Genomic DNA, 21608 nt, shown 5'->3' with positions numbered 1-21608 from the left:
CCAGAAGAAGATATTTTGAAATAATATCAGTAAAAGTCTCTGAGCAGGGGGGTGGAATGGTTGGTATAGGAGGCATAGTTAGGCCTCTGCATATCGAGGAAATTAAAGGGAGACAGCCAAAATACAACGGGATTGTTACTCTTGTCCTGGTTCAGAAGTCAGTAGGCTGGCAGAATAGCTTGAGTCATCTAACATAATTGCAAAAGGTAAATAGTGAGTCCTTGAACCCCAGAATAACATGGGACTTGGCCATGCCAAACCAATGTGGGAAAAAAAACAAAACAAAACAAAACAACAACAACAACAACAACAACAACAAAAAAAAAAACTCAGTACCACCAGCTCCAGGACTGTGTGCCTATAAAGGAAGCCTATAGAGGAGGGGGACAATTTCCCCTTTGTGGAAAGAGCATACCTCAACTTTTAATTTTTTTTAATTTATTATTTTTATCACAGCTTTTTATTTTCAAAAAATGTGCACAGATGATTTTTCAACATTTTACCTTGCAAAATATTGTGTTCCACATTTCCCCTCCTTTACTCCTACCCTTTCCTTTAGATGATAAGTAATCCAATATATGTCAAACGTTTTTAAAAATATGTTAAATCCAATATACATATACATATTTACACAATTATCATGGTGAATAAGAAAAATCAGATCAAAAAGGGGAAAAAAATTGAGATATAAAACAAAATGCACACAAACAACAAAAAGAGTGAAAACACTATCTTGCAGTCTACACTCAATTACCACAGTCCTCTCTCTGGGTAGAGATGGCTCTCTTCATCACAAGATCATTGAGAAGGATCTCTTGGAACAATCCAAAAAAAGTTCTTCAAAGAGAGTTAGAAGAAAAATGGAGAAAAGAAATGAGAACTTTGCAGTACAATTTAGAAAAGAAAACTCAGAAGTTATCTGAATAAAACCCCTTAAAAATAGATTTAGGGAAATAGAAAAATAAAATTAAAAAAAAACTTTAAAAAACAGAATTTGTGAAATGGGAAAAAAAATATCCAGTGAAAAAAGTTATTTAAAATTTCAGTTGGCCAAACACAAAATATTTTTTTTAAATGAAGAAAATAGTTAAAAATTAGAATTGAAAATTGGGAGTGAATGACTCAATGAGACATCAAGAATCAGCCAAAGAAAACCGAAAAGATGGAATAAAAGAAGAAAATATAAAAATACCTCTTTGGATAAGCAACTGTTCTGGAAAAGAGATCCAGAAAGATAATCTAAGAATTATTGAACTACCTGAAAACCATGATGAAAAAAGAGACTACACAAAATATTTCAAGAAATCTTTAAGGAAAACTGTACTGAGGTCCTACAACTAGAGGGTAAAATAGTCATTGAAAGAATTCACTAATCACTCTTCGAAAGAGACCACAACATGAAAATTACAAGGACTATCATAGTAAAATTTCAGAATTATCAGATAAAGGAGGAATTACTGTAAGCAGCTAAAATATTGAGGAATCACAATCAGGATTACCCAGGATCTAGCAGCTTCCATTTTAAAGGATCTGAGGGCCTAAAATATGATATTCTGAAGGGTAAAGGAGCTTGGATTGCAGCCAAGAATAAACTATCTTGCAAAATTATTCATTATCTTTTAGGAGAAAAGATGGATATTTAATAAAATAGGTAAATTTCATTATTTTTGATAAAAAAGACCAGAGCTGAAAAGAAAATTTGACCTTTAAATGAAGAATCAGCCAAAGAAAATCAAACTCATTAGAAGCATAAAAAGGCAAATAGGGAAGAAAAAATAATAACTTTTTTTCGAAAAACGAAAAAGTTTACATCCCTATATGGAAAAATATGTTTACTGTTGAGAACTGTATTTTTATTAGCGGCATATTTGGAGGATGGAAGTATAATTTGACTTTATTGTGATGATATAAAAAAGTAAATTAGGGGTGGAAAAGGGATTATATTTAAAGAAGAGGAAAGGGAAGGTAAAATGGGGTAAATTATATCTCATGAAGAGGCAAAAATGACCTATTGAAATTGAGGAAAAGATAAAGGAGATGAGCATTGTGGGAGCCTTGATCTCATCATATTTGGTTCAAAGAGAGCATATCAAACATATTTACATTCATAAAGAAACTTGTCTCAACATATAGAGAAGTAGGAGTAAAAAAGAAAGGAAAGGTGGGGGCTAATAGAAGGGAGAATAGAAATAAAAGGACAAAGGGATAAGAAAAAGGAAAGGGGCTGAAAAAGAAAAGAACTGTTTGATGGAGGAGGTAGTCAGAAGCAAAACACTGAGGAGAAGAGAAAAGTAGAAGGGAAAGGGAAAAATTTAACTTTGGTAAAATAAGAAGGTGAGAAATATAGTTAGTCATTTTAACTATGAATGTGAATGGGATAAACTTTACCATAAAATGGAAATAGACAGCAGACTGGATTCAAAGCCAGAATCCTTCAATATGTTGTTTTTAACAAACACATTTAAAGCAGAGTAATACATACAAAATAATCAATGAAAGTCTGAAGAAGAATCTATTATGCTTCAGCTGGAATAGCTTTAAAAAGAAGGCTAGCAATCCTGATTTCAAAGAAAAGATCTAATTGAAAAAGATAAGGAAACTATGTTTTGTTAAAGGGTACCATAGATGATGAAGTAATACAATACTAAACTTACATATGGCAAGTAAACTTACATATAGAAGTAAAGAGAACTGCAAGAAGAAATAGACAGCAAAACTATACTGGTAAGGCATCTCAACCTTGTTCTATCAGAACTAGATAATTTTAACCATAAAATTAATAAGAAAGAAGTTGAAAAGATAAATAGAATTCTGAAAAAGTTAGGTATCATAGACCTTTGGAGAAAATTAAATGGGGAAAGAAAGGAATATATATATTTTTTCTCAGTCGTACATCAAACATATATAAAGATTGATCTTGTATTAAGGCATAAAAACCTCAAAATTAAATCCAGAAAGGCAGAAATAGTGAATGTATCTTTGTCAGATCATGATGCAATAAAAACTGTAGTTGATCAGGAGGTAAGAATCCATTCCAAGTCTTAATTCTTACAGTAGCTTGGCTCAACAGCTTCCATTTTCTTGTTGAACAGCAGAAACATACTTATTAATATATTGATAAGTAACTTGGCAACTGAAACAAGATGCAAACTAAGCTATATAATGGATCAAAGGCATAATTTTCTACTTAGGACAGGAAAAGCAGCTCACAATGGAGACTAAAGGCATTTGGGAGAAAGGTACTTGAGGATATTGGTATGATAATTGTACACTGATGTGTATCTCAACTATTTACATCTCTGTCAAATTAGCTAAGATCAGAGCTTAATCATTTGCATCTCTGAAGATTGTGCTTGTTAGAAAGGATATAGGAATATCAAAGAGTGTATTTTGTATCAAATCTGCTATCATTTGAGGTATATATATATCTTCTGATCAATAAAAATTTGACAAGTTCATAATGAATTCTTTCTGCCTGGCTCCTGACTGATGCACCTTTATTTCACTATTGGAGTTGGACCTCAACAAAATATACATGTAATAAAGGAATAAAGGGCCAGGGAAAAATAGAACAAAAAGTAATGGGAAACTAAATAATCTAATCCTAAAGAATGAGTGGGAAAAAACAACAAATCATAGACACAATCAATAATTTCATCCAAGAGAAAGATAATAATACAACATACCAAAATTTATGGGATACAGCCAAAGCAATTCTTAGGGGAAGTTTGATATCTCTAGATGTTTACTTACATAAAATAGAGAAAGAGAAGATCAATAAATTGGGCACAGAACTAAAAAAGATAGGAAAAAAAACAAATTAAAAACCTATAGGAAAGTAGGAGTGGAATTCTGTTTGGAATTCTGAAAATAAAAGGGATGCTTAAAAAATTGAAAGTAAAAAAAAATATTGAATTAATAAAGAAAACTAATTTAATTTTATTAAAAAACCCCAACAAAATAGATAAACCTTTATTTATTTTGATTAGGAAAAAAAAAGAACAAAATGAAATTGTTATTATCCAGAAGGAAAAGGGTGAACTTTATGAAAAGGAAATGAAAACAATAAGTAGTAGTTATTTTAATTAACTGTGTGCCATTAAATTTGATAATCTAAGTGAATGCTTACAAAAATATAGATTGCTTAGATTAACCAAGGAGGAAATTAGTTACTTAAGTAGGCCCATTTTAGGAAAAGAAATCAAAGATGATATTAATCAACTCACTAAGAAAAATTATTCAAGGCCAGATGGATTTGTGAATTCTCCCAAATCTTAAAAGAACAATTAATTCTAATGCTATTTAAACTATTTGAAAAAATAAGGAAAGAAGAAGTCCTAGCAAATTCCTTATAGGACACAGATACTGTGCTGATACTTAAATGAGGTAGGGTCAAAACAGAGAAAGAAAATTATAAACCAATTTCCCTAATGAATATTGATGCAAAAATCTTAAAGTATTAATAAAGAGATTACAGCAATTTATCACCAGGGTAATATACCATGATCAAGTAAGTGTTATACCAGGAATGCAGGGCTGGTTCAATATAAGGTAAACTATTAGCATAATTGACTATATCATTAAGTAAACTAAAAGAAATCATATGATTATCTCAATAGATGCAGATAAAGTAACTGACAAAATCCAACACCCATTCCTATTCAAACACTAGAGAACATAAGAATTAAAGGAGATTTCTTTAAAATGATGAGTAGCATCTAATTAAAATCTTCAGCAAGCATCATATATAATGGGGATAGACTAAAACCATAAGACTAGGGGTGAAACAAAGTTGCCACTATCACCTTTACTATTCAATATTGTATTAGAAATATTAGCTTTAAAAATAAAAGAAAGGAAATTAAAAGAATTAGAGTTGGTAATGAAGAAATCAAATTATCCCTTTTTGCAGAAGTTTTGGTAGTACACTTAAAGAATCCTAGATAATCAACTTAAAAAAAATACTGGAAATAATTAACAACTTTAGCAAAGTTGTAGTAAACAAATTAAATCCATATAAATAATAAGCATTTCCATATGTTATCAACAAAGAGCAGCAGCAAGAGATACAGAGAAATTCCATTTAAAATAATTGTAGATTATATATAATATTTGGGATCCTATCGCTCATGACAAATTCAGAAACTATATGAAAACAATTATAAAACATTGACTATATGAATAAAATCAAATCTAATTAACTGGGAAAATATCATATGCTCATGGGTAGGCCAAGGTAATATAATAATAATGACAATTCTATCTAAATTAAACTACTTATTCAGTGCCATATCAATGAAACTCCCAAATATTATTTTACAGACCTAGAAAAAAATAATAACAAAGTTCATCTGAAAAAACAAAATGTAAATTATTTCAAGAGAATTTATGGAAAAAATGCAAGTGAAGATAGTCTAGCTGTACCAGAGATAAAACTATATTATAGAGAGGTGGTCATCAAAAATATTTGTTGCTGATCAAAGGATATGAACAATTTTTAAGATGAAGATATTAAACCATTTCTAGTTATATAAAAATGTCCTCTGAATTACTTGCTTATCAGAGAAATGCGAATTAAAATAACTGTGAGGTACTAGTATACACCTCTCAGATTGGCTAAGATGATTAGAAAAGGTAATGATGAATGTTGGAGGGAATGTGGAAAATCTGGGTCACTAAAATATTTTTGGTGGATTTGTAAGGTGATCCAACCATTCTGGAGAGGAATATGGAACTATGCCCAGAGAGCTATCAAACTGTGCATACTCTTTTATTTAGCAGTGTTTCTACTGGACCTGTATCTCAAAGATCATAAAAAAGGGGAAAGGATCTACATATGCAAATATGTTTGTAGCAGCCCTTTTTATGATGGAAAGGAACTATTAACAGTGTGCATGCTCATCAGTTAAGGAATGGGTGAATAAGTTATGGAATATGAGTCTTATGGAATATTATTGTTCTATAAGAAAAAAATCAGCAGGATGATTTCAGAAAGCCCGGAGAGACTTAGGAGAACTGAAGATAAATGAAGAGAGTAGAATCAAAACAACATTTTGCACAGTGATAACAAGATTTTATGATGATCATATATTTTTACATATATAACATATATTGGAACACTTGCCATCTAGAGGAGGGGATGGGAGGAAGAAGCAGAAGGAAAAAAAAAAAGACTATATGATGATCAGTTCTAATGGAATATGACTCTTTTCAACAAGGTGATTCAAGCTAGTTCCAATGGACTTGTGCTGGAGAAAGCCATTTGCACCCAGAGAGAGGACTGTGGGGACTGAGTGTGGATCACAGTACAGTATTTTCACTTTTTTCTCGTGGTTTGCTTCTATTTTGTTTTCTTTCTTTCTCATTTTTTTTTCTTTTTTTGATCTGATTTTTCTTGTGCAGCATTATAACTGTGGAACTATGTATAGAAGAATTTCACATGTTGAAAATGTATTGGATTACTTGCCATCTAGCTGTGACAGTTGGAGAAGGGAGGGAGAAAAAATATGAAACACAAGGTTTTGCAAAGATGCAGGTTTGAAAACTGTCTATGCATATGTTTTGAAAATAAAAAGCTTTAAAAATAAATAAAACTAAAAACTAAAAAAGTCTTGTATAGAAAACTCAATTAAATAGAACTTTCCAAACCATGTTTAGCTCTCTCCCCACAGATTTTTTATTTAATTTCAATTTATTATGGTCTAAGTATATATGTGAACTACAGAACAATTATCTCATCAGTTCCATTGAGTTAACACTTTTGTTTCAAGTTTACTTGTTTCAAGTATACTTCTCCAAAATTCAGCCCTCTCCACTACAGTGTATTATTTATCCTTTCTATTTTTTTCTTCTGATTATCAAGAAATAATAGAATAGGGGCGGAGCCAAGATGGCGGAGAAGACACACGCAACTTTCTAAGCTCTTCTCTTACCCTCTTTATCAATATTATAACGAACCTCAAAAATAGTCTTGACTGCTACAATTCGTAAAGATAAGAAGTAGAACAACTCACCGGCTGAAGAAAATCTGCAGTCTCGCCAAAAAAGGTTGGTTCTGGGGCCAGGGGGAACAGCAGACGGGGAGGAGAAATTAGGTTCCGAGGAGATCTCAAACCGAGGGTGAAGGCACAGATCTCAGCAAAGCGCACAGCCCCAACCTGCAGTAGGACTTTTCCTTGGGCAGTTGTGATCCTGCACGGCAGGAGGCACAGCCGGTTAGCCTCAATCTGCACAGTGGGGAGCTCGTTAGGGCCATGAGCTTTCCAGGGCTGATTTGCATGGGCAGAGAACTGGGAAGAGTTCCAGGCTGTGTGCGGTCTTGGTCTGTGGTCCTGCGGTCAGCTGCTAATACTCACAGTCCCACAGGAGGCCCGGCCTGGGGGCAGGCACTTACCCCTAGTCTCAGCCCAGGGCAATCCCTAACCCACTCAGCCCTACTTAAGCAGTTTGATAGCTCGGCCAGTGCTGAACCACTCCTGTTGGGAAGGGAAAACTCTCACCCAGAGCACCCCAACCCTCAGGAGCCGGAAATCGGTTTACATCTTTCCCTGCTCTGCAGAGGAAGCTGGTAACCCCCTTGCCTAGAGACCCACCCTAAAGGCTTTTAAAACATGAATAAAAGATGAAAAGAACGATCAACAGCTTCTATGCAGAAAAAGAGCAGGTCAGCAAACCTGAAGAGACCCAACAGCAAAATGGCATCAGACTGTCCTCCTATACAATGATGCTCTCATAGAAGAGACCATTAAAAACTCAAAAGAGAGTTAAAGATAAATGGGAAAGGAAAGAGAAGCCTTACAAAGAGCAACAACTTCCTGAAATATGAATTGGAAAAAGTAAAAATTCCAGGAAGTGCAGGGAAACAAAATTGGTGAATTGGAAAAATAAAAAATCTCAGGAAAGTAAGAATTGTGAATTGAAAAATAAAGAATTACTAGAAAGTAGGATCTGTGAATTGGAAAAGACAAAGAACCGCAAGAAAGTAGGATCTGTGAATTGGAAAAGACAAAAACACACAAGGTAGGATCTGTGAATTGAAAAGAAAATAATTCACTAAAAAAAAAAAAATTAGTGAAATGGAAAAAAATTGCAAGACCAAAACAATACATTCAAAAACTCAATTGGACATATACAGAAAGAAGTAAAAAAGCTAATGAAGAAAATAATTCTTTAAAAAATTAGAACTGAACAAATAGAAACTAATCATTCATTGAGACAGCAAGAACGTCAAGCAAAAACAAAAAAATGACAAACTGGAAAAAAACCATGAATTATCTACTTGCAAAAACGACAGACTTGGAAAATAGATCTAGGAGAGATAATCTGAGGATTATTGGACCTTTGAAAACTATGATGAAAAAAGAGCCTAGATACTATTTTACAAGAAATCATCAAAGAGAACTGCCCAGATGTAATAGAATCAGAAGGTAAAATAGGATTGAAAGAATTCATCGAACACCTTCTGAAAGAAAACCCAAAATAAAAACCCCAAGGAATATTGTGCAAAATTTCAGAACCTATCAGATTAAGGAAAAATTTTACAAGCAGCCAAAACCATTTAAATACCGAGGTGCCACAATAAGGATCACCCAAGATCTGGCTGCCTCTACATTAAAGGAAAGAAGGGCCTGGAATATGATATTCCGAAAGGCACAAGAACTTGAGATGCAGCCAGAATAAACTACCCACTAAGCTGAGCATTTTCTTCCCAGGGAAGAAGATGGACATTTAATGAAACAAATGAATTCCATTTGGTTCTGAAGAAAAACCAGAACTAAAAAAAAATTTGATTCCAAGAATAGAACTCAAGAGATGCAGAAAAGGTAAAAAACCTTGAGAATTGTATTTCTGTTGTGGATATACAAAAAGAATACATGTAAAATTTGATTGTACTGATATAAATAAAAAGGGAAGTAGATATGGAAAAGGGATGATGAAGAAAAGGTGGGAAGGAGGGATAAAAAGAGGGAAACCACATCCCACAAAGAGGCTAAGGAAACTTATCATATCTGAGGGAATTTAGAGAGGGAGGAACATTGTGTGAATCTTACTCTCATCAGAGTTGCTCAAAGAAAAAATAATTGACATTTGTTTTAGAGAAAATTCTCCTGCCTCATTAAAAACGGGGGAGAGGAAAAGGAAAAGAAAAGAGTAATAAGGGAAGGAAGGGGAAAGACCTAAAGGGGGAGGAGGATTATAAAGAGGAAAGATCGTGATACAAGAGGGGTACATAAGTTTGGGGGAAAGAGGGTTGGGGAGGCAAGAATAGTAAAGCACAATCTGGGGTTATTAGGGATGGCAGGAAAACAGAATTAGTAATTCTAACCGTAATGTGGAATGGGATGAACTCCCCATAAAGAGGAGGCAGATAGCAGACTGGATCAAAGTCAGAACCCTACAAATGTTGTTACAAGAAACACATTTAAAGCAGGGGATACATATAGGTAAAGGTAAAAGGCTGGAGCAAAACTATATGCTTCAGGTGAAAGCAAAAAGCAGGGTAGCCATCCTATCTCAGATCAAGCAAAAGAAAACTTGATCTAATTAAAAGAGATAAAGGAAACTACATCCTGCCAAAGGGAGCATAAACAACAAAGCAAATCAATATTAAGCATATATGCAATTAAGTGGTATGGCACCAACTCCTAAAGGAAGAGAGTTGCAAAAAGAAATAGACAACAAAACTGTAATAGTAGGAGATCTCAACCTTGCACTCTCAGAATTAGACAAATCAAACCACAAAACAAATAAGAAAGAAACTAAACAAGTAAATAGAATATTAGAAAAATTAGGTATGTTGGATCTTTGGAGAAAATTGAATGGAGATAGAAGGGAATATACTTTCTTCTCAGCAGTTCATGGAACCTATTCAAAACTGACCAATATTAGGACATAAAGACCTTCAAAATTAAATGCAAGAAAGCAGAAATAGTAAATGCTTTCTTTTCAGATCATGATGCAATAAAAACACATTCAACAAAAAGTTAGGGGAAATAGACCAAAGAGTAATTGGAAAACCAAACAATTCATCTTAAAGAATGATTGGTGAAGCAGCAAATTGTAGATACAATTAATAATTTCACTCAAGATAATGACAATGATGAACATCATACCAAAATTTGTGGGATGCAGCCAAAGGGTAATAAGAGGGAATTTTATATCCTTAGAGGCTTACTTGAATAAAAACAGAGAAAAAGATTAATGAATTCTTGCAACTAAAAAAAAACAAAAAGACCAAATTAAAACCCCAATCAAATACTAAAATGAAATTTAAAATTAAAAGGAGAAATTAAAAATATTGAAAGTAAAAAAACTATTGAACTAATTAATAAAACTAAGAGTTGGTTCTATGAAAAAGCCAATAAAATAGATAAGCCTTTGATAAATCTGATTAGAAAAAGGAGGGAGGAAAATGCAATTAGTAGTCTTAAAAAAGGAAAGGGAGAACTTTCCACCAATGAAGAGGAAATTAGAGAAATAATAAGGAGTTATTTTGCTCAACTTTATTCCAATAAATTTGATAACCTAAGTGAAATGGATGACTACCTCCAAAAAATATAGACTTCCCAGACTAACAGAGGAGGAAGTAAATTGTTTGAATAGTCCCATTTCAGAAAAAGAAATAGAACAGGAATAAACAACTCCTAAGAAAAATCCCAGGACCAGATGGATTTACATTGAATTTTACCAAACATTTAAAGAACAATTGGTCAATGTTAATAAATTATTTGATAAAATAGGGAAATGAAGGAGTCCACCAAATTCCTTCTATGACACAGACATGGTAATGATACCAAACCAAGTAGGTTGAAAACAGAGAAAGAAAATTATAGACCAATCTCCTAATGAATATTGATGCTAAAATCTTAAATAAGATATTAGAAAGACATAGAAAATCATCTCCAAGATAATACACTATGATCAAGTAGGATTTATACCAGGAATGCAGGGCTGGTTCAATATTAGGAAAACTATCAATATAATTGGCCTTGTTAATAACCAAATTAACAAAAAACATATGATCATCTCAATAGATGCAGAAAAAGCATTTGATAAAATCCAACATCCATTGCTATTAAAAACACTTGAGAGTATAGGAATAAATGGACTCTTCCTTAAAATAATCAGCAGCATCTATTTAAAACCATCAATAAGCATCATATGTAATGGAGACAAACTGCAACCATTCCCAATAAGATCCGAGGAAACAAGGTTGCCCACTATCACCATTACTATTTAATATTGTATTAGAAATGCTAGCTTAGCAATAAGAGCTGGAAAGAGATTAAAGGAATAAGAATAAGCAATGAGGAAGCTAAATTATCACCTTGCCGATGACATGATGGTATACTTAGAGAACCCAGAGATTCTCTAAAAAGTTATTAGAAATAATCCACAACTTTAGCAAAGTTGCTGGTTATAAAATAAACCCACATAAGTCATCAGCATTCTTATATATCACTAACAAAATCCAACAGTCAGAGTTACAAAGAGAAATTCCATTTAAAGTAACTACTAATAATATAAAATATTTAGGAATCTATCTGCCAAGGGAAAATCAGAAACTTGATGAGCAAAATTACAGACCACTTTTCACACAAATTAAGTCTGATCTAACTAATTGGAAAATATTAAATGCTCTTTGGATAGGGCGAGCAAATATAATAAAGATGACAATACTACTAAACTAATCTATTTTTTACACACACCAATCAGACTCCAAAAACTATTTTAATGACCTAGAAAAATAACAACAAAGTTCATATGGAAAACAAAAGGTCAAGAATTTCAAGGGAATTAATGAAAAAAATTAAATGATGGTGGCTTACCTCATTAGCTATAATATAAATTATATTATAGAGCGAGTTACCAAACTATTTGGTATTGGCTAAGGAATGATTAGTTGATCAGTGGAATAGATTAGGTTCAAGGATAAAAAGTCAATAAAATATAGCAACCTAGTTTTTGATAAACCCAAAGATCCCAGCTTTTGGGATAAGAACTTACTGTTTGATAAAAATTGTGGGAAAATTGAAACTAATATGGCAGAAACTAGGCATTGATCCAACTTAACGCCGTACACCAAGATAAGGTCAAATGGGTTCAAGGACCTAGATAAAAGAATGAAATTATTAATAAATTAGAGGAACATAGGATAGTTACCCTCAGACCTTGGAAGGGAAGGTCTTTATGGACCAAAGCAAAACTAGAATCATTACTGATCACAAAAATAGAAAATTTCGATTATACCAAACTGAAAAGTTTTACAAACAAAACTAATGCAGACAAGATTAGAAGGGAAGCAAAAACTGGAAAATATTTTACAGTCAAAGGTTCTGATAAAGCCTCATTTCCAAAATATATAGAGAATTAACCTAATTTATAAAAATCAAGCCATTCTCCAAATTGAAAAATGGTCAAGGATATGAACAGACAATTCTCAGATGAAGACATTGGAAAACTATTTCTAGTCATATGAAAAGATGCCCAATTCATTATTAATCAGAGAAATGCAAATTAAGACAACTCTAAGATACTACTACAACCTGTCAGATTTAAGATGACAGGAAAAATAATGATAATTGTTGGGGGATGCGGAAAACTGGGACATTGATGATTGTTGGGAGTGTAACGGTCCAACATTTTGGAGAGTAGTTTGAACTATGCTCAAAAGTTATCAAACTGTGCATACCCTTTGATCTCAGTGTAAGCTTACTGGATTATATCCCAAAGAGATTATAAAGAAGGGAAAGGGACCTGTATTTGCACGAATGTTGCAGCCTTTGTAGTGGCTAAAATTGAAACTGAATGGATGTCCATCATTGGAGAATGGTTGAATAAATTGTGATATGAAAAAGAATATTACTGTTCTGTAAGAAATGACCAACAGGATAATTTCAAAAGGCCTGAGAGACTTAAGAACTGATGCTGGGAATGAGCAGACAGAAGATCATTATAACCAACAAAATACATATGATGACCGTCTGATGGCTCAGGCCATCCTCAGCAACAGATCAACCAAATTCTAATGGATCAGAAGAACTGAACTAGCCTTGCCAGAAAAAGAACCTGAGATGAACTAAAACCATTACATTGAATTCCAATCCCTTATTTATGCCCACCTATTTTTGATTTCCTTCACAAGCTAATTGTACAATATTTCAGAGTCTGATCTTTTCTACAGCAAATAATTTTGGTATCTTATTGGTATCTGATTTATATTTCAATATATTTAAATCTACTGGTCATCCTGCCATCTAGGGAGGTGGGGGGAAGAGGAAAAATGGAACAAGAGGTTTGGCAATTGTTAATGCTGTAAAATTACCCATGTATATATCATGTAAATAAAAGGCTATTAAATAAAAAAAAAAGAAAAAAAAAAGAAATAATAGAATAACTCCCAAACCATGCCAGATTGCTCTCTTTTAATGACCAATAATGATAACAGGATTCATAAGGGATATAGGGAACATCTCCTTACATTTGAATATGAGCAATTCATCCTTATTCAGTCCCATACATTGTACATTTCTATTTACCTCTTTTTATATCTCTTCATTTCTATGATTATTTCAAAGGTTTTTTTCTTTGTTTGTTTTTCTCAATTTTGGTCTGCAAGAATCCTGGAAATCTATTTCATTAAACATTCATTTCCCCCATATAGCACTATGTTTATTTTTTTTTTCCTGGGTAAGTTATTATTGGCTGATCTATATCCTTTACCATATTCTAAGTTCTCCACTGCTTAAATTCTGGTATGATGTTTGCTCTAGACAATCACTATCTGAATTCTTTCTTTCTAGCAGCTTATATTTTTTTTTCTTTGATTTGGAAGTTTTTGAGAGATTTTATTTTGGAATTTCCTTTAGAAGGTGATGGATGGGTTCTTCCTTTGTGTCTTTGCTCTCTGGTTTTAAGAGATCTAGACAGTTTTAAGATGCTTTGAATTAGGATGGCTATATATTTTTATGGTATTAACCCAGTCTTATGAATGAAATGCATGACATTTTCTTCTATTTCTTTTCTCCTTATAACTTGGTTTTATATATCTTGTTGCTTCATGGAATCAGTGACTTTTATTTGTTTCATTCCAATGTTCAGGGATTTTGTTGCTTGGGCAAGGTTTTGTACTTATTGTGTAAAGTTCTTACTATCTTTTCCATTTGAATGGAAAATGCCATCTGGTCCTAGAGAGAAAACTATGGAGACTGAATGTAAATCAATACATGCTATGTGTTTAAAAAAAAAAAAAAAGAATGCACATATACAACTACCAGAAATGAGAGAGAGAGAGAGAGAGAGAGAGAGAGAGAGAGAGAGAGAGAGAGAGAGAGAAAGAGAGAAACAGATAGAAGACAGAGACAGACAGACAGAGAAAGAGAGATGGAGACAGAGACAGACAGACAAAAACACAGACAGACAGACAGTAAAGTGGAGAAATTACCTTTTAAGCCTTCCAGTGTTCTATTTTTTTTTAATCTTTTTTTTATTTAATATCCTTTTATTTACAGGATATATGCATGGGTAACTTTACAGCATTAACAATTGCCAAACCTCTTGTTCATCTTTTCACTCTTAACTCCCCTCCCCAGATGGCAGGATGACCAGTAGATGTTAAGTACATTAAAATATAAATTAGATACACAATAAGTGTACATGATCAAAACGTTATTTTGCTGTAGAAAAAGAATCAGACTCTGAAACATTGCACAATTAGCTGGTGAAGGAAATCAAAAATGCAGGTGAGCATAAATATAGGATTGGGAATTCAATGTAATGGTTTTTTAGTCATCACCCAGAGTTCTTTCTCTGGGCCTAGCTGGTTCATCATTACTGCTCCATTGAAATGATTTGAGTTGATCTCGTTGCTGAGGATGGCCAGTCCATCAGAACTGTCATCATATAGTATGTTGTTGAAGTATATAATGGTCTCCTGGTCCTGTCATTTACTCAGCATCAGTTCATGTAAGTCTCTCCAGGCCTTCTGAAATCATCCTGTTGGTCATGTCTTACTAGAACAGTCAATATGTCCATAATATTTATATACCTCAATTTATTCAGCCATTCTCCAACTGATGGACATCCATTCAGTTTCAGTTTTTACTATACAAAAGGGCTGCCATAAACAATTGTATACATACAGAGTCCTTTCCCTTTTTATAATCTCTTTGGGATATAATCCCAGTAGTAACACTGCTTGGATCAAAGGGTATGCACAGTTTGATAATTTTTGAGCATAGTTCAAACTACTCTCAAAATGGTTGATTGTTCACAACTCCACCAACAATGCATCAATGTCCCAGTTTTCCACATCCCTCCAACAATCATCATTATTTTTCCTGTCATCTTAGCCAATCTGACAGGTGTGTAGTGGTATCTTAGAGTTGTCTTAATTTGCATTTCTCTCATTAATAATGATTTGGATCATCTTTTCATATGGCTAGAAATAGTTTCAATTTCTTCATCTGAGAATTGTCTGTTCATATCCTTTGACCATTTTTCAATTGGAGAATGGCTTGATTTTTTATAAATTAGAGTTAATTCTCTATATATTTTGGAAATGAGGCCTTTATCAGAACCTTTGACTGTAAAAATATTTTCCCAGTTTATTGCTTCCCTTCTAATCTTGTCTGCATTAGTTTTGTTTGTACAAAAACTGTTCAGTTTGGTATAATCGAAATTTTCTATTTTGTGATCAGTAATGATCTCTAGTTCTGCTTTGGTCATAAAGACCTTCCCCTTCCACAGGTCTGAGAAGTAAACTATCCTGTGTTCCTCTAATTTATTAATAATTTCATTCTTTATGCCTAGGTCTTGAACCCATTTTGACCTTATCTTGGTGTACGGCGTTAAGTATGGATCAATGCCTAGTTTCTGCCATATTAGTTTCCAATTTTCCCAGCAATTTTTATCAAACAGTAAGTTCTTATCCCAAAAGCTGGGATCTTTGGGTTTGTCAAAGACTAGGTTGCTATATTTGTTGCCAGTGTTCTAAGCATAGTGCCTGATGCATAGTAAAAAGAGAAAAGTTTCTTGACTTCCCCCCAAAATAAAATTCCTTTAGACTCTTAATGATTAAGGCATATGTCACTTAAAATTCTTGGCAGAAAATCTGATTTTAGTCTCCTGTCAATGCAATGAGCGTAGTTGTTTGTTTGTTTGTTTCCCCAGAGATGAGGCCCCATACTTAAAGTAAGTTTTCTCTAGTCTAAGCTTCTAAGGTGTAAAAGGTGATGCCATTAGTATCAATTTTCCCTTTTCTCCAGAATTCTTTGATTCATAAGGAATTTGGAAATTTCTTTCTTTCTTATAAGATCAGACCCTCACAAGTTTTCTTCCAATTTTTTTTTTTTTAAATTGGGCCATTGACCACTATCCCAGGTCTATTTAATCATTCAATATCAAATTAGAGATCCCAGAGGCATGTACTAAAAGGTATAGCAAGTAAGATGACACAAAAAAATAATGATGATTGTTGGAGGGGATGTGGGAAAACTGGGACATTGATGCATTGTTGGTGGAGTTGTGAACGAATCCAACAATTCTGGAGAGTAGTTTGGAACTATGCTCAAAAAGATATCAAACTGTGCATACCCTTTGATCCAGCAGTGTTACTACTGGGATTATATCCCAAAGAGATTATAAAGAAGGGAAAGGGACCTGTATGTGCACGAATGTTTGTGGCAGCCCTTTTTGTAGTGGCTAGAAACTGGAAACTGAATGGATGCCCATCTGTTGGAGAATGGATGAATAAATTGTGGTAGATGAATATTATGGAATATTATTGTTCTGTAAAAAATGACCAACAGGATGATTTCAGAAAGGCCTGGAGAGACTTACACGAACTGATGCTGAGTGAAATGAGCAGGACCAGGAGATCATTATATACTTCAACAACAATACTATATGATGACCAGTTCTGATGAACCTGGCCATCCTCAGCAATGAGATCGACCAAATCATTTCCAATGGAGCAGTAATGACCTGAACCAACTACACCCAGAGAAAGAACTCTGGGTGATGACTAAAAACCATTACATTGAATTCCCAATCCCTATATTTATGCCCACCTGCATTTTTGATTTCCTTCACGAGCTAATTGTACAATATTTCAGAATCTGATTCTTTTTGTACAGCAAAATAACAGTTTGGTCATGTATACTTATTGTGTACCTAGTTTACATTTTAATATATTTAACATCTATTGTTCATCCTGCCATCTGGGGGAGGGGGTGGGGGGTAAGAGGTGAAAAAATTGGAACAAGAGGTTTGGCAATTGTTAATGCTCTAAAGTTACCTATGCATATAACCTGTAAATAAAAGCCTATTAAATAAATAAATAAATAAAGTAAAAAAAAATAATAAAAAAAAAAATAAAAGGTATAGCAAGAACAAATAAGTATTTGTTCCAATATAGAGAGGCATAATCCCACTGTATTACCCTTCCCCCAAATGACCTTTAACTTTGAAGACTTGAAGGAAATTGGGTTTACAATTTAAGTTAGTTCTTAGCATTTCTTTCACCAGTGTAAGAAAGAACATGGACTGCACTTTATCAAATAATTTTCAAAATGGCAGTTTTGGCAACAGTCACAGTGTTAAAAAAAGGCTCATGCCAAATATGTGATGGGTCAATGCAGAATACTGCACATATGCATCAATTATCCGTTCTACCAAAAAGATACCGTCTATTATTTCTCACATGGATGAATCTTTCTTAAGTGATCTGGGCTTTGTTCAAATTCCCATTTTATATGAATAAGGGATAAAAACGAAATGGAACTTAAGAGCAGGAAAGGATTTTAAACACATAGGTACCAAATACTTCCTTTTTATTAACAGTAATATGAAATTCAAAAAACAAAAAAACACTGAACAATTTGATTAAGATTACTTATCTTCTTAGTGGCAGAGCTAGTACAATAATCCTCATCTTATTTAGCAGTCCTTAGTTCTCCCTGTCATATCATTATTTTATTTCAGTAACACAACTATGATGTCACCCATTACCTTGAACCTTGAATGTGCTTCTTTTTCTTAAATAATACTGTGAAACCTATACATTAATAAATATATTGCTGTATTGCTATGATTCTTATTATATGTTGTCTTCCTCTATTAGAATATGAATTCCCCAAGAAAGAGAATATATTTCTTTTCTATTAATACCACCAGAATTTAGTATCATGACTTCCACAGTAGAGAAGTGATTATATAGTAAGTATATAACAAAAGGAAATAGCTTTTCATCCATTAATTTATTCATTTTTCATTCATTCACATGCCCTTCAATGAAGCAACATCCTATGGGGTTCTTGTCCAAGTATCGTCAATTTTTTTCCACAAAGAGTCTATCCCAAAATTCACTAACTTTTCTCTATGTCTTTTAACAATCAAAGAATTCACATTTTTTATTCCACTTATAAGGCCAATTCACCTCCTTTTCTGCTCCCACATTTATTGGGCTATATCTTTCATACCACTTCTGGAATGTATAGCATTTTGATGCCATACTGAAGATCAGAGATACCCACCATTACCAGTGGGACAATAATAGAATCAGCACTAGCATTTACCTAATGAAATATACATTCAGATCCCAAATCTGTCATCTGTTCATTGTGTAAAATTTATAGATCACTTCTACTTCTTCATATGTAAACAGTTTCCTTCTGAGTGACACTAAATGACTGCTAAGTTTCCTTAGCATAAAATAAGACAAAATCATTCAAAAATCCCATTGCCAAGATTTTCTTTTTATTATTACAATTTTATGAAAACTTTTATTATTTTTCATTAACAGTAGGTCCAACATAAATGCTAGTTCCTTGAATAGTATAACTTTTCTTTATACTTTCCAAGGAAGTGTTTAAAATGCCCACTGTTAATCTCACTATCCCCATTTTGTAGATTTATGCTTTATTTTTATTATTTATCTCAGGGTGGTCAGATTCCTTCTATTCACAGATGCTACTGCATCCCCAAAAGACAATGACTAGTTCAAAGTAGGATGGGTGCCATATCAAGCATTTGTCATTTCATCTTTTAAGCACAGCATATCATTATGCTGTATCATTCACTGGAGAACATTATTCTACATGTTAAATTGAGTGAAGCACCAGAATGACAAAGTCCTAATCTCCACTCAAATATTATTAGACTTACAGCTCTATGCAGCTCAGGAAGATGTTAGGGATTCATTTATGGGTTTTCCTAGCTGCAGAGAAGTTGCATACATCTTTTCCAAGACAATCATACATGATAAATGAACTGTTCTTTGATTAATTCAATTTATAGCTGAAGAAATTGGAAATAAAATTACTTGAGAAGGATATGGGGGAGTTAGTTATAAAGAGAAAATAAAACTATCTAAATTAAAAACACATTTTTTTTTCTTTAAGGGTTAAAAGAATAGAGTGACAAATGCTTGGTGATATATATTTTTTTCATTTAGAATATAAGTATTGAAAGTTACAAATATGGGAGATGGCATCCATTATTCTTCTTGGCAATGACCCATTCATACTTAGGCCCAATATATGCCTTCATTTGCCATTCAAACATTTGAAAGGCTAGCACTTTGAACAGAGATTAGACTTCTCTGCTTGTTCTCAGAAAGGATAAATAGGAGTAATGGGTACAATTTACAGAGAAGTTTATTTAAGCTTGTAAGGAAACTTTTATAAAACATCATAACTTCATTGAAGTAGAAAGATAATGTCTCAAAAAATCGTAGCTTACATAGCAGTGGAGGTATTCTAGCTGCATGTAAATAGATACTAATCATAGATATTGTAATAGAAATCCTAATTCTTATAAGAGGCCTTTTCTATCCTTCGTTTTCACCTTCCCCCAACAACTGCCTGCCAGCACCTTCCTTCTGACATTACTTTCCATTTATATATAAAATTACTTCTTTGGAGTATACTCACATTCATAACATGAAAGCACCTTGCTTCTGGGAGAAGTCTTGTTTTTCCCTACCAGTGTGGATAAGAATAACTTCTTCCAAAGACTATTTGGCAGCAAGAGACAGTTTTATTAAGTCTGCCCAACTGGAAGTCAAATGATTTTTTTTTTTATTTTTCCAGAATGTAAAAGATCATTCATAGCATGGGTCCCACGACCTGAACCTGTTATAAAGAAGGACCTGCCTTCCCTCTCAATCTGCTTTTACCACCTCTGGCACTAAGAAACAGACCTTGGGCTTTTGTATAATCAGTGTTACCTGAAAAAAACAGAATTCCTATTGAGCCAAGAATTGAGCTAGATTAACCTTGCATGTAGGATTACTAGTGGCATGTTGTAGCCAGCCCAGGCAGTCAGGGAAGCCAGGAAAAATCTGGTGTCTGGGACTTGATTTTAAGACAGATCAAAGGGGTATGGGATTGTACTTGGCCCTTAGGATTGTACTATATGGTATCTGAGCTAAATTATGAAACTAATCCTCCTTTCCTCTTCAAGCCTAAAGTGCTACAGGTGCATAGATTGCCCTACACATTGGAAAGAATGTTTGAAAATGTATTATTAAATATTTGAAGTAAATTAGCCTTCCTAAAAGTTAATCCAATAGCAAATGCTTACAAGGAAGAAAGGTATAGGGACTGATCCTAAAACTGAGGGATCACTATCAGCGGTGCCTGATGGCAGAGAGTAGACACTTCCAAAACTCCTTAAGGATACCAGAGATGCAAAGACCTAGTAGCTTTCAGATAATAGGGTCAGAGAGAGATACTATTGCATGTGTCTTTTATGTCTTTTTTTAAAAATATTTTCTCCACTAGAATAAACCATCTTGAGGGTCAGACATATATTTTTTTAATCTTTCTTGGTATCCTCAAGGCTTAACACAATGCCAAGAATACATTAAGTCCTTTAAACATTCTAGTTATAACTAATAAATGCTTCCCAATTACTAAGGTGCTTTTCTTTTTAAATGTGGGTCAGAATCAACATCCTTTCTGGAATTCCATGGTTCTTTAATCCTCAGAACTTTTTAGTCTAGGAAAAAAAAATTCAAAGCACAGAATAGTCACAATATACAATACAATTCATTGAATCATATCTCATGAATTTATTCACTACTTGGTGCCTGGCATTGTTTGGGGTTCTGAAAGAATAAAAATAAATATCACAAATATAAAATAACATATTTTTGAGGACATATAATCCAATGGGCAGCTAGATTCTGTGGTAGATAGGACAACTGCCCTGGAATTAAATCTGACTTTAGATGATAATGACTTGTATTACTCTAGGCAAACCACTTGACTCTGTTTGCCTCAGTTTTTTCATCCATAAAATGAGCTGAAAAAGGAAATGGCAAACTACTACACAATCTTTGCCAAGAGAACTCCAAATAGGTTCAGGTACAGTCGGACATGACAATCTGGTAGGAGAAGTTCTGATCCAATTCTTTATTAAACTGTTGCTATACTAAAGGAGCTATATTCATTGTTAAGCATACAAAGAAAATCTTTTTTAAAAAAATACCTTAAAGAACTTATATCACATAAAGAGGCATGAAATAGGTAAACAATAGCACAAGACTAAATTAAAGTGTCAAATGAAAGAAACTACAAGGGGCAACTTAGAGGTGTGCACAGAAA

Source organism: Sarcophilus harrisii, chromosome 3 (genome assembly GCF_902635505.1).
Source record: "Sarcophilus harrisii chromosome 3, mSarHar1.11, whole genome shotgun sequence".
Lineage (NCBI taxonomy): Eukaryota > Metazoa > Chordata > Mammalia > Dasyuromorphia > Dasyuridae > Sarcophilus > Sarcophilus harrisii.
Note: the sequence above shows the minus strand (reverse complement) of the source record.